Genomic DNA, 13,645 nt, shown 5'->3' with positions numbered 1-13,645 from the left:
TGGATGCCGCCCATCCCAGGAAGAAGTTGCCCTCTCGGGTTATTGCGCCCACCCCTTCCAGGGGGGCCACAGCAGAGGCTTCTATCTGGCCACCCTCCCCAGGTAGAAGAGCTCCCAGCCCTTCCATGGGGGGCACAGCAGAGACTCCCTTCATGTTGAAAGAAAAAAAAAATCTTCTCTGGGCCTAATTTGGGCTTCATCCTTTGGTCATCATGCAGACCACCCTCCCCAGGCAGATAAGCCCCACTCTGCCTGCTGCGCTCAGTTCTTCAAGGGGGGGCCACAACAAAGACTTCCATTCCAATGACGAAAAGCTTTTCTGGGCCACAGTGGAGGCCGCCCATCCCAGGCAGAAGTGCCCCTCTCGGGCTATTGCTCCCACCCCTTCACGGGGAGGCAACTGCAGAGGCTTCTACCTGGCCACCCTCCCCAGGTAGAAGAGCTCCCAGCACTTCCATGGGGGGCACAGCAGAGACTTCCTTCATGTTGAAAAAAAAAAAAAAAACTTCTCTGGGCCGAATTTGGGCTTCATCCTTTGGTCATCATTCAGACCACCCTCCCCAGGCAGATTAACCCCCCTCAGCCTGCAGTGCCCGGTTCTTCAAGGGGGGGGGCCAAAGCAAAGACTTCCATTCCAATGACGAAAAGCTTTTCTGGGCCACAGTGGATGCCGCCCATCGCAGGCAGAAGTGCCCCTCTCAGGCTATTGCGCCCGCCCCTTCCAGGGGGGCCACAACAGAGGCTTCTACCTGGCCACTCTCGCCAGGTAGAAGAGCTCCCAGCCCTTCCATGGGGGGCACAGCAGAGACTCCCTTCATATTGATAAAAAATTATCTCTGCGCCGAATTCGGGCTTCATCCTTTGACCAATCTGCAGACCACCCTCCCCAGGCAGATTAACCCCCCTCGGCCTGCTGTGCCCGCCCCTTCAAGGGGGGGCCACAACAAAGACTTCCATCCCAATGACGAAAAGCTTTTCTGGGCCACAGTGGAGGTCGCCCTCCCCAGGCAGAAGTGCCCCTCTCGGGCTATTGCGCCCGCCCCTTCCAGGGGGGCCACAGCAGAGGCTTCAACCTGGCCACTCTCCCCAGGTAGAAGGGCTCCCAGCCTTTCCAGGGGGGGTGGGGGGGCAGAGCAGAGACTCCCCTCATGTTGAAAGAAAAAAAAATCTTCTCTGCGCCTAATTTGGGCTTCATCCTTTGGTCATCATGCAGACCACCCTCCCCAGGCAGATTAACCCCCCTCGGCCTGCTGTGCCCGCCCCTTCAAGGGGGGGCCACAACAAAGACTTCCATCCCAATGACGAAAAGCTTTTCTGGGCCACAGTGGAGGTCGCCCTCCCCAGGCAGAAGTGCCCCTCTCGGGCTATTGCGCCCGCCCCTTCCAGGGGGGCCACAGCAGAGGCTTCAACCTGGCCACTCTCCCCAGGTAGAAGGGCTCCCAGCCTTTCCAGGGGGGGTGGGGGGGCAGAGCAGAGACTCCCCTCATGTTGAAAGAAAAAAAAATCTTCTCTGCGCCTAATTTGGGCTTCATCCTTTGGTCATCATGCAGACCACCCTCCCCAGGCAGATAAGCCCCACTCTGCCTGCTGCGCTCAGTTCTTCAAGGGGGGGCCACAACAAAGACTTCCATCCCAATGACGAAAAGCTTTTCTGGGCCACAGTGGAGGCCGCCCTTCTCAGGCAGAAGTGCCCCTCTCGGGCTATTGCTCCCACCCCTTCACGGGGAGGCCACTGCAGAGGCTTCTACCTGGCCACCCTCCCCAGGTAGAAGAGCTCCCAGCACTTCCATGGGGGGCACAGCAGAGACTTCCTTCATGTTGAAAAAAAAAAAAAAACTTCTCTGGGCCGAATTTGGGCTTCATCCTTTGGCCATCATGCAGACCACCCTCCCCAGGCAGATTAGCCTCCCTCAGTCTGCAGTGCCCGGTTCTTCAAGGGGGGGCCGCAACAAAGACTTCCATTCCAATGACGAAAAGCTTTTCTGGGCCACAGTGGATGCCGCCCATCCCAGGCAGAAGTGCCCCTCTCAGGCTATTGCGCCCGCCCCTTCCAGAGGGGCCACTGCAGAGGCTTCTACCTGGCCACCCTCCCCAGGGGGGGGGGGGGCAGAGACTCCCTTCATATTGAAAAAAAAAAAAAAAAACTTCTCTGGGCCTAATTTGGGCTTCATCCTTTGGCCATCATGCAGACCACCCTCCCCAGGCAGATTAGCCTCCCTCAGTCTGCAGTGCCCGGTTCTTCAAGGGGGGGCCACAACAAATACTTCCATTCCAATGATGAAAAGCTTTTCTGGGCCACAGTGGATGCCGCCCATCCCAGGAAGAAGTTGCCCTCTCGGGTTATTGCGCCCACCCCTTCCAGGGGGGCCACAGCAGAGGCTTCTATCTGGCCACCCTCCCCAGGTAGAAGAGCTCCCAGCCCTTCCATGGGGGGCACAGCAGAGACTCCCTTCATGTTGAAAGAAAAAAAAAATCTTCTCTGGGCCTAATTTGGGCTTCATCCTTTGGTCATCATGCAGACCACCCTCCCCAGGCAGATAAGCCCCACTCTGCCTGCTGCGCTCAGTTCTTCAAGGGGGGGCCACAACAAAGACTTCCATTCCAATGACGAAAAGCTTTTCTGGGCCACAGTGGAGGCCGCCCATCCCAGGCAGAAGTGCCCCTCTCGGGCTATTGCTCCCACCCCTTCACGGGGAGGCAACTGCAGAGGCTTCTACCTGGCCACCCTCCCCAGGTAGAAGAGCTCCCAGCACTTCCATGGGGGGCACAGCAGAGACTTCCTTCATGTTGAAAAAAAAAAAAAAACTTCTCTGGGCCGAATTTGGGCTTCATCCTTTGGTCATCATTCAGACCACCCTCCCCAGGCAGATTAACCCCCCTCAGCCTGCAGTGCCCGGTTCTTCAAGGGGGGGGGCCAAAGCAAAGACTTCCATTCCAATGACGAAAAGCTTTTCTGGGCCACAGTGGATGCCGCCCATCGCAGGCAGAAGTGCCCCTCTCAGGCTATTGCGCCCGCCCCTTCCAGGGGGGCCACAACAGAGGCTTCTACCTGGCCACTCTCGCCAGGTAGAAGAGCTCCCAGCCCTTCCATGGGGGGCACAGCAGAGACTCCCTTCATATTGATAAAAAATTATCTCTGCGCCGAATTCGGGCTTCATCCTTTGACCAATCTGCAGACCACCCTCCCCAGGCAGATTAACCCCCCTCGGCCTGCTGTGCCCGCCCCTTCAAGGGGGGGCCACAACAAAGACTTCCATCCCAATGACGAAAAGCTTTTCTGGGCCACAGTGGAGGTCGCCCTCCCCAGGCAGAAGTGCCCCTCTCGGGCTATTGCGCCCGCCCCTTCCAGGGGGGCCACAGCAGAGGCTTCAACCTGGCCACTCTCCCCAGGTAGAAGGGCTCCCAGCCTTTCCAGGGGGGGTGGGGGGGCAGAGCAGAGACTCCCCTCATGTTGAAAGAAAAAAAAATCTTCTCTGCGCCTAATTTGGGCTTCATCCTTTGGTCATCATGCAGACCACCCTCCCCAGGCAGATAAGCCCCACTCTGCCTGCTGCGCTCAGTTCTTCAAGGGGGGGCCACAACAAAGACTTCCATCCCAATGACGAAAAGCTTTTCTGGGCCACAGTGGAGGCCGCCCTTCTCAGGCAGAAGTGCCCCTCTCGGGCTATTGCTCCCACCCCTTCACGGGGAGGCCACTGCAGAGGCTTCTACCTGGCCACCCTCCCCAGGGGGGGGGGGGGGGGGGGGGGCAGAGACCTCCTTCATATTGAAAAAAAAAAAAAAAAACTTCTCTGGGCCGAATTTGGGCTTCATCCTTTGGTCATCATTCAGACCACCCTCCCCAGGCAGATTAACCCCCCTCAGCCTGCAGTGCCCGGTTCTTCAAGGGGGGGGGCCAAAGCAAAGACTTCCATTCCAATGACGAAAAGCTTTTCTGGGCCACAGTGGATGCCGCCCATCGCAGGCAGAAGTGCCCCTCTCAGGCTATTGCGCCCGCCCCTTCCAGGGGGGCCACAACAGAGGCTTCTACCTGGCCACTCTCGCCAGGTAGAAGAGCTCCCAGCCCTTCCATGGGGGGCACAGCAGAGACTCCCTTCATATTGATAAAAAATTATCTCTGCGCCGAATTCGGGCTTCATCCTTTGACCAATCTGCAGACCACCCTCCCCAGGCAGATTAACCCCCCTCGGCCTGCTGTGCCCGCCCCTTCAAGGGGGGGCCACAACAAAGACTTCCATCCCAATGACGAAAAGCTTTTCTGGGCCACAGTGGAGGTCGCCCTCCCCAGGCAGAAGTGCCCCTCTCGGGCTATTGCGCCCGCCCCTTCCAGGGGGGCCACAGCAGAGGCTTCAACCTGGCCACTCTCCCCAGGTAGAAGGGCTCCCAGCCTTTCCAGGGGGGGTGGGGGGGCAGAGCAGAGACTCCCCTCATGTTGAAAGAAAAAAAAATCTTCTCTGCGCCTAATTTGGGCTTCATCCTTTGGTCATCATGCAGACCACCCTCCCCAGGCAGATAAGCCCCACTCTGCCTGCTGCGCTCAGTTCTTCAAGGGGGGGCCACAACAAAGACTTCCATCCCAATGACGAAAAGCTTTTCTGGGCCACAGTGGAGGCCGCCCTTCTCAGGCAGAAGTGCCCCTCTCGGGCTATTGCTCCCACCCCTTCACGGGGAGGCCACTGCAGAGGCTTCTACCTGGCCACCCTCCCCAGGGGAGGGGGGGGGGGGGGGCAGAGACCTCCTTCATATTGAAAAAAAAAAAAAAAAACTTTTCTGGGCCTAATTTGGGCTTCATCCTTTGGCCATCATGCAGACCACCCTCCCCAGGCAGATTAGCCTCCCTCAGTCTGCAGTGCCCGGTTCTTCAAGGGGGGGCCGCAACAAAGACTTCCATTCCAATGACGAAAAGCTTTTCTGGGCCACAGTGGATGGCGCCCATCCCAGGCAGAAGTGCCCCTCTCAGGCTATTGCGCCCGCCCCTTCCAGAGGGGCCACTGCAGAGGCTTCTACCTGGCCACTCTCCCCAGGTAGAAGAGCTCCCAGCCTTTCCAGGGGGGGGGCAGAGCAGAGACTCCCTTCATATTGAAAAAAAAAAAAAAAAAACTTCTCTGGGCCTAATTTGGGCTTCATCCTTTGGTCATCATGCAGACCACCCTCCCCAGGCAGACTAAACCCCCTCGGACTGCTGTGCCAGGTTCTTCAAGGGGGGGGCCACAACAAAGACTTCCATTCCAATGACGAAAAGCTTTTCTGCGCCAAAGTTGAGGCCGCCCTTCTCAGGCAGAATTTCCCCTCTCGGGCTATTGCTCCCACCCCTTCACGGGGAGGCCACTGCAGAGGCTTCTACCTGGCCACCCTCCCCGGGGGGGGGGGGGGGGGGGGGGGGCATATACTCCCTTCATATTGAAAAAAAAAAAAAAAAAAACTTCTCTGGGCCTAATTTGGGCTTCATCCTTTGGCCATCATGCAGACCACCCTCCCCAGGCAGATTAGCCTCCCTCAGTCTGCAGTGCCCGGTTCTTCAAGGGGGGGCCGCAACAAAGACTTCCATTCCAATGACGAAAAGCCTTTCTGGGCCACAGTGGATGCCGCCCATCCCAGGCAGAAGTGCCCCTCTCAGGCTATTGCGCCCGCCCCTTCCAGGGGGGCCACAACAGAGGCTTCTACCTGGCCACTCTCGCCAGGTAGAAGAGCTCCCAGCCCTTCCATGGGGGGCACAGCAGAGACTCCCTTCATATTGATAAAAAATTATCTCTGCGCCGAATTCGGGCTTCATCCTTTGACCAATCTGCAGACCACCCTCCCCAGGCAGATTAACCCCCCTCGGCCTGCTGTGCCCGCCCCTTCAAGGGGGGGCCACAACAAAGACTTCCATCCCAATGACGAAAAGCTTTTCTGGGCCACAGTGGAGGTCGCCCTCCCCAAGCAGAAGTGCCCCTCTCGGGCTATTGCGCCCGCCCCTTCCAGAGGGGCCACTGCAGAGGCTTCTACGTGGCCACTCTCCCCAGGTAGAAGAGCTCCCAGCCTTTCCAGGGGGGGGGGGCAGAGCAGAGACTCCCTTCATATTGAAAAAAAAAAAAAAAAAAACTTCTCTGGGCCTAATTTGGGCTTCATCCTTTGGTCATCATGCAGACCACCCTCCCCAGGCAGATAAGCCCCACTCTGCCTGCTGCGCTCAGTTCTTCAAGGGGGGGCCACAACAAAGACTTCCATCCCAATGACGAAAAGCTTTTCTGGGCCACAGTGGAGGCCGCCCTTCTCAGGCAGAAGTGCCCCTCTCGGGCTATTGCTCCCACCCCTTCACGGGGAGGCCACTGCAGAGGCTTCTACCTGGCCACCCTCCCCAGGGGGGGGGGGGGGGGGGGCAGAGACTCCCTTCATATTGAAAAAAAAAAAAACTTCTCTGGGCCTAATTTGGGCTTCATCCTTTGGCCATCATGCAGACCACCCTCCCCAGGCAGATTAGCCTCCCTCAGTCTGCAGTGCCCGGTTCTTCAAGGGGGGGCCACAACAAATACTTCCATTCCAATGATGAAAAGCTTTTCTGGGCCACAGTGGATGCCGCCCATCCCAGGAAGAAGTTGCCCTCTCGGGTTATTGCGCCCACCCCTTCCAGGGGGGCCACAGCAGAGGCTTCTATCTGGCCACCCTCCCCAGGTAGAAGAGCTCCCAGCCCTTCCATGGGGGGCACAGCAGAGACTCCCTTCATGTTGAAAGAAAAAAAAAATCTTCTCTGGGCCTAATTTGGGCTTCATCCTTTGGTCATCATGCAGACCACCCTCCCCAGGCAGATAAGCCCCACTCTGCCTGCTGCGCTCAGTTCTTCAAGGGGGGGCCACAACAAAGACTTCCATTCCAATGACGAAAAGCTTTTCTGGGCCACAGTGGAGGCCGCCCATCCCAGGCAGAAGTGCCCCTCTCGGGCTATTGCTCCCACCCCTTCACGGGGAGGCAACTGCAGAGGCTTCTACCTGGCCACCCTCCCCAGGTAGAAGAGCTCCCAGCACTTCCATGGGGGGCACAGCAGAGACTTCCTTCATGTTGAAAAAAAAAAAAAAAACTTCTCTGGGCCGAATTTGGGCTTCATCCTTTGGTCATCATTCAGACCACCCTCCCCAGGCAGATTAACCCCCCTCAGCCTGCAGTGCCCGGTTCTTCAAGGGGGGGGGCCAAAGCAAAGACTTCCATTCCAATGACGAAAAGCTTTTCTGGGCCACAGTGGATGCCGCCCATCCCAGGCAGAAGTGCCCCTCTCAGGCTATTGCGCCCGCCCCTTCCAGGGGGGCCACAACAGAGGCTTCTACCTGGCCACTCTCGCCAGGTAGAAGAGCTCCCAGCCCTTCCATGGGGGGCACAGCAGAGACTCCCTTCATATTGATAAAAAATTATCTCTGCGCCGAATTCGGGCTTCATCCTTTGACCAATCTGCAGACCACCCTCCCCAGGCAGATTAACCCCCCTCGGCCTGCTGTGCCCGCCCCTTCAAGGGGGGGCCACAACAAAGACTTCCATCCCAATGACGAAAAGCTTTTCTGGGCCACAGTGGAGGTCGCCCTCCCCAGGCAGAAGTGCCCCTCTCGGGCTATTGCGCCCGCCCCTTCCAGGGGGGCCACAGCAGAGGCTTCAACCTGGCCACTCTCCCCAGGTAGAAGGGCTCCCAGCCTTTCCAGGGGGGGTGGGGGGGCAGAGCAGAGACTCCCCTCATGTTGAAAGAAAAAAAAATCTTCTCTGCGCCTAATTTGGGCTTCATCCTTTGGTCATCATGCAGACCACCCTCCCCAGGCAGATAAGCCCCACGCGGCCTACTGTGCCCGGTTCTTCAAGGGGGGGCCGCACAGCAGAGGCTACCGTCCCAATCAAGAAAAGCTTTTTGCGGCCTGAGCTTGTGCTTCTTCCATTGGCCGCAGTGGAGGCTGCCCTCTCCAGAAAGAAGAGCCCCTCTCTGCCAGCTGCGCTCAGTTCTTCAAGGGGGGGCCACAACAAAGAATTCCATTCCAATGACGAAAAGTTTTTCTGGGCCACAGTGGAAGCCGCCCTTCTCAGGCAGAATTTCCCCTCTCGGGCTATTGTGCCCGCCCCTTCCAGGGGGGCCACAGCAGAGGCTTCTACCTGGCCACCCTCCCCAGGTAGAAGAGCTCCCAGCCCTTCCATGGGGGGCACAGCAGAGACTCCCTTCATGTTGAAAGAAAAAAAAAAATCTTCTCTGGGCCTAATTTGGGCTTCATCCTTTGGTCATCATGCAGACCACCCTCCCCAGGCAGATAAGCCCCACTCTGCCTGCTGCGCTCAGTTCTTCAAGGGGGGGGCCACAACAAAGACTTCCATCCCAATGACGAAAAGCTTTTCTGGGCCACAGTGGAGGCCGCCCTTCTCAGGCAGAAGTGCCCCTCTCGGGCTATTGCTCCCACCCCTTCACGGGGAGGGCACTGCAGAGGCTTCTACCTGGCCACCCTCCCCAGGGGGGGGGGCAGAGACTCCCTTCATATTGAAAAAAAAAAAAAAAAAACTTCTCTGGGCCTAATTTGGGCTTCATCCTTTGGCCATCATGCAGACCACCCTCCCCAGGCAGATTAGCCTCCCTCAGTCTGCAGTGCCCGGTTCTTCAAGGGGGGGCCACAACAAATACTTCCATTCCAATGATGAAAAGCTTTTCTGGGCCACAGTGGATGCCGCCCATCCCAGGAAGAAGTTGCCCTCCCGGGCTATTGCGCCCACCCCTTCCAGGGGGGCCACAGCAGAGGCTTCTACCTGGCCACCCTCCCCAGGTAGAAGAGCTCCCAGCCCTTCCATGGGGGGCACAGCAGAGACTCCCTTCATGTTGAAAGAAAAAAAAAAATCTTCTCTGGGCCTAATTTGGGCTTCATCCTTTGGTCATCATGCAGACCACCCTCCCCAGGCAGATAAGCCCCACTCTGCCTGCTGCGCTCAGTTCTTCAAGGGGGGGCCACAACAAAGACTTCCATCCCAATGACGAAAAGCTTTTCTGGGCCACAGTGGAGGCCGCCCTTCTCAGGCAGAAGTGCCCCTCTCGGGCTATTGCTCCCACCCCTTCACGGGGAGGCCACTGCAGAGGCTTCTACCTGGCCACCCTCCCCGGGGGGGGGGGGGGGGGGGGGGGCAGAGACTCCATTCAAATTGAAAAAAAAAAAAAAAACTTCTCTGGGCCTAATTTGGGCTTCATCCTTTGGCCATCATGCCTGCCACCCTCTCCAGGAAGAAGAGCCCCTCTCCGCCTGCTGCGCCTGGTTCTTCGGGGGGGGGGGGGGGGGGGCACAGCAGTGAGCGAGTAAGTAAGGTAAGGGAGCAGAGGTTCCCTTAAAAGCAAATAAGAGCTTGTCTCGTACTGAGCTTGTGCTTCTTCCTTTAGCCACAGTGTAGGCCACCCTCCCCAGGCAGAAGATCCCCTCTTGACTCTCCTGAATGAAGCTGCATTTTTTGATTCAAAAATAAAATGAAAAAGCAATCCACCAAAATGCTTTTTCTTTTACTTCCTCAACACAGCTTATTCTGTCACTTGATTAAAATTAAAATGCAAATGGTATTTGATATTTCATTTTCAAGACGTTCTCTGGTAAATGTGTAGCATTTTTCATTTAGGATGTCTAATTTGACAATTAAAATGGATTAACAGAAATTCTTTTTAATTTTCGAAATGTAGCTGCATTAAATGACTCAAAATTCAAATGAAAAAGCATTATTTCAAAATGCTTTTTCATTTTATACTTAAAAAATGCTTATTCTGTGTCATAATTAAAACGAAAATGCAAAGAGGGCATTGCATTTGCATTTTCACATCCACCCTGGGAAACTTGTAGCAATATTCATTTCTTAAACGCATTAGCAGAGGGGAGGCGGGGCGATGACGTCACTGCTTTCTCCTGGTGAGAGACCTGGTGTGTCTGTGATCGCATTAAGATCACCTAAAACCGGGTCCTATTCACAAACCACTGGACCTGGACTGCTCAAACATGGATTCCTAGATCTTAATGCGAAAAATGCATTGGAATGTTCCTTTAGTGCCCTTGTGAATCAAAAGCTGTGAATCGCAACCCAACTTTTTCAGCGTCGTCTGACCGCACGGATTTAAAACCATATGATCGAGCAGAGCAGGCCCTTAATAATAATCATGACAGTAATAAAAGCACATTATGAAGATAGTCTCCTGCAGCTTCGCGCTGAGTGAGTGTTTTTTGTCCAACCAGCAAACCTTTAGCATGGAGGAATCTGCCATCTGTTGGGGCTCCAGCTGTCATCAAACGGCAAATTCAGCGCGAACCTGCAAATAAATGTGTAAATATGTGGGAATTCCATCAGTCTTTATTTTTGTTCTGGACACCACTGGAAACACAAATTCATATGATGGTTTCTCAGATCGCAGCAGCATTTCCGCCTTCAGCGATCATCGGAGGTTCGCGCTCCGCTGTGCGAAGGCAGCTAGCTAGCGGTCTGAAGAACAAAAGCTTGTCCGCGGTGCGTCAGCAGAAGGCGGACATGCTGCTATGTAGTCCTGAGAAGCTGTGGAAACTCATCAGAAGTTCACAACCATCACAAAACCCTCTTCTCTGTCGCTAACAGCTCCACTGCTCCTGGATGTTGATGTGTGTGTCTCTCAGCGGCCGGACACACGGAGAAAGCAGTGACGTCATCGCCCCGCCTCCCCTCTGCTAATGCTTTTAAGAAATAAATATTACTACAAATTTCCCAGGGTGGATTTGAAATTGCAATCCCCTCTTTGCATTTTCGTTTTAATTATGACACAGAGAATAAGCGGTTTTAAGTATAAAATGAAAAAGCATTTTGAAATATTGCTTTTTCATTTGAATTTTGAGTCATTTAATGCAGCTACATTTTAAATATTAAAAAGCATTTCTGTTAATCCATTTTAATTGTCAAATTAGACATTACTAAATGAAGTTTGTAACACATTTACCATGGACCTTTTTGAAAATGAAATGTCAAATACCATTTTCTTTATCATTTTAATTAAGTGACAGAAAAAGCTGTGTTGAAGTATAAAATAATAAAGCATTTTGAAGTGCAGTAAACCCTTGTTTTTCGCAGGTGTTACGTTCCAAAAAGAACCCGTGATAGGCAAAATCCGTGAAGTAGAAACCTTTATTTTGTTTTTAACAATTACTATACAATTAAATACTCTATTATTCATTGAAAAGAAAGAACAAACCATTTTACAGGCTCAAGCATTTGTTTCACAAATAGAAGTACTTTAGAAACGTTTTTTCAACAAATAACCTCTGTACTGCTGTCAAATAATAATTTCAATCATCAATGTGGACAGAAGGCTTCAAATCGCGGAGATTAGCCCCGCCCACCGTGACCCGAGTAATTGGATTAAACGGGAGGAAATTTAAAATGATTCTGAAAAAATACAAAGTACAGTGGGACAAATAGTGACTCAGGTGTATTTCACTCCTCTACAGACTGAGCCGCTGCATCCTGCAGTGTTTTCTTCATTTGAAGCCCGCAGTGCAGGTGTGTTTGATCGGGAGAAGAACATAATGATTGGCAGTTGAAGTCGCTCTTTTTTCTATGGGTTTTGAGAAACTCGAAATTTCAAAGATGATTTGCACCTGCGTAATGTAAATTTGGCAAGCTGTTTTACGTACGTGTACATATTAAACTGCAGCGTTATTGACGCACAGGTAGAGAAGAAGCGGAGTGACTTTTTAGCCAATCAGAATGCAGAACACAATGCACGATGCAAATCCGTGAAGTAGCGAAACCGTGAAAAGTAAACCGCGTTATAGCAAGGGATCACTGTATTGCTTTTTCTTTTTAATTTTGGTCAAAATATGCAGCTTCATTTTGAAAATTTAAAAGCATTTCTATTAATCCATTTTAAATGTCAAATTAAACATTTCTAAAGGAATTTTGATACACATTTACCATGGAACGTCTTGAAAATGAAATGTCAAATACCATTTTCATTTTAATTAAGTGACAGACTAAGCTGTGTTGAGGAAGGAAATAAAAAAGCATTTTGGTGGATTGCTTTTTCATTTTATTTTTGAGTCAAAGCTGCAGTGTTAGCAGGTTTAGTTCCTCAGTGTAGGCTTACACCTTTTGCCTACCTGCAGCGGAATAATTATGAAGAAATTACGACGGGCAGCCACGTCTCTCTTTAGCCATTCACCGGCTTGACTTTATTAACAGGACCGAACAGAAAGCTTGCTCCAACATCCAGAGTAAAACAGCGCCTCCTTCAGGTCACTAATAACAGATACAGTTACAAAACAGTCACACCTGTCCAAGTGGTATCTCCTGAGTCATACCATTTGTCAACACTCCCACTTATGAATGACTTGTAGACTGTACATTAACATTGTCAAATAAAACAAAAATAAACAAATCAAATCACTTAAATGTCAAAACACTTATTCACCAAACATGATCTGTGAAAACCTCATCAACTTCAGTTTAGTGACAGGTTTAGTCATAACATCTGCGACCATGTCTTCTGTGGGGCAGTAGACAAGTGATATCTTCCCATCTCTTATGGTGGACCTGATAAAGTGATATTTTATGTCCACGTGTTTGCATCTTTGTCTGTTCACTGGGTTTCTGACAAGTGCAATGGTCCCCTGGTTGTCTTCATAAACCACAGATTTCAAATACTCATGTGTATCCATGCCTTTCAGCAGCTGTTCCAAATAGATACACTCCTGAATTGTTAGGGCGAGAGCCATGTACTCGGCTTCACAAGTAGATAGGGCTACTGTTGGTTGCTTTTTGGTCTTCCACGAGATCAATGAGCTGTCTTTGCTCATAGTTACGCAGTAACCGGTCGTACTCCGCCTATCACTGGTGTCTGCCCCCCAGTCTGCGTCGCTATATGCCTGAAGACCCAGGCCCTCACTGCTTTTTCGGAAACAAAGTTGTTTGTTAGCAGTCCCTCTGAGGTAACGCAAAACGTGTTTGACTGTAACCCAATGCTCATCTGTGGGATCAGCAAAATGTTGTGAGAGTTTGCTTACCACAAAACATAAATCAGGTCTTGTGGAGGTGGCCAGATAGATAAGGCTGCCAACAGCCTCTCTGTATGTTTTAACATCTGCCATTTTAGGTGCGTCCTCCGAATAATTTAGCTTTTGGTCACATGGAGTCTCCCTTGTTCTACACTCCTGCATGTCAAAGCGCTTCAGGATCCTTTCAACATACCTCTCTTGAGACATTTTTACACAGCCATCAGATTGGCTGAAGTCTATGCCTAGAAAGTGTTTTAATTGACCAAGATCCTTCATCTTAAACCTGGTGGAAAGTAACGCCTTCACCTGGTTTAGACTTTTGATGTTACTGGCTGCAAGGATAAGATCATCCACCCAGATGACGATTATTACCTTTTCTCCCTGTTTCGACTCTTTTGTATAGACACAGTGGTCTGCTGGGTTCTGAGTAAAATTGTTATCTGTCAGACATGTGTGAAGCATCTCATTCCAATTGCGCCCCGACTGTTTCAGACCATAGATGGATTTTTTTTAGCTTACACACCAGGTTTCCTTCCCCTTTTTCGTAACCTTCAGGTTGCTCCATGTAAATGTCTCGATCGATGGGTGCATGCAGATAAGCTGTTTTGACATCCATCTGGTGTAATGTTAGGTTGTCTTGGGCTGCCTTCTGCATCACAACACGT

The sequence above is a fragment of the Oryzias latipes genome, chromosome 12 (genome assembly GCF_002234675.1).
Source record: "Oryzias latipes chromosome 12, ASM223467v1".
NCBI classification, from domain to species: domain Eukaryota; kingdom Metazoa; phylum Chordata; class Actinopteri; order Beloniformes; family Adrianichthyidae; genus Oryzias; species Oryzias latipes.
The sequence above is the reverse complement of the archived record's forward strand: the minus strand, read 5'-3'. Positions refer to the sequence as shown.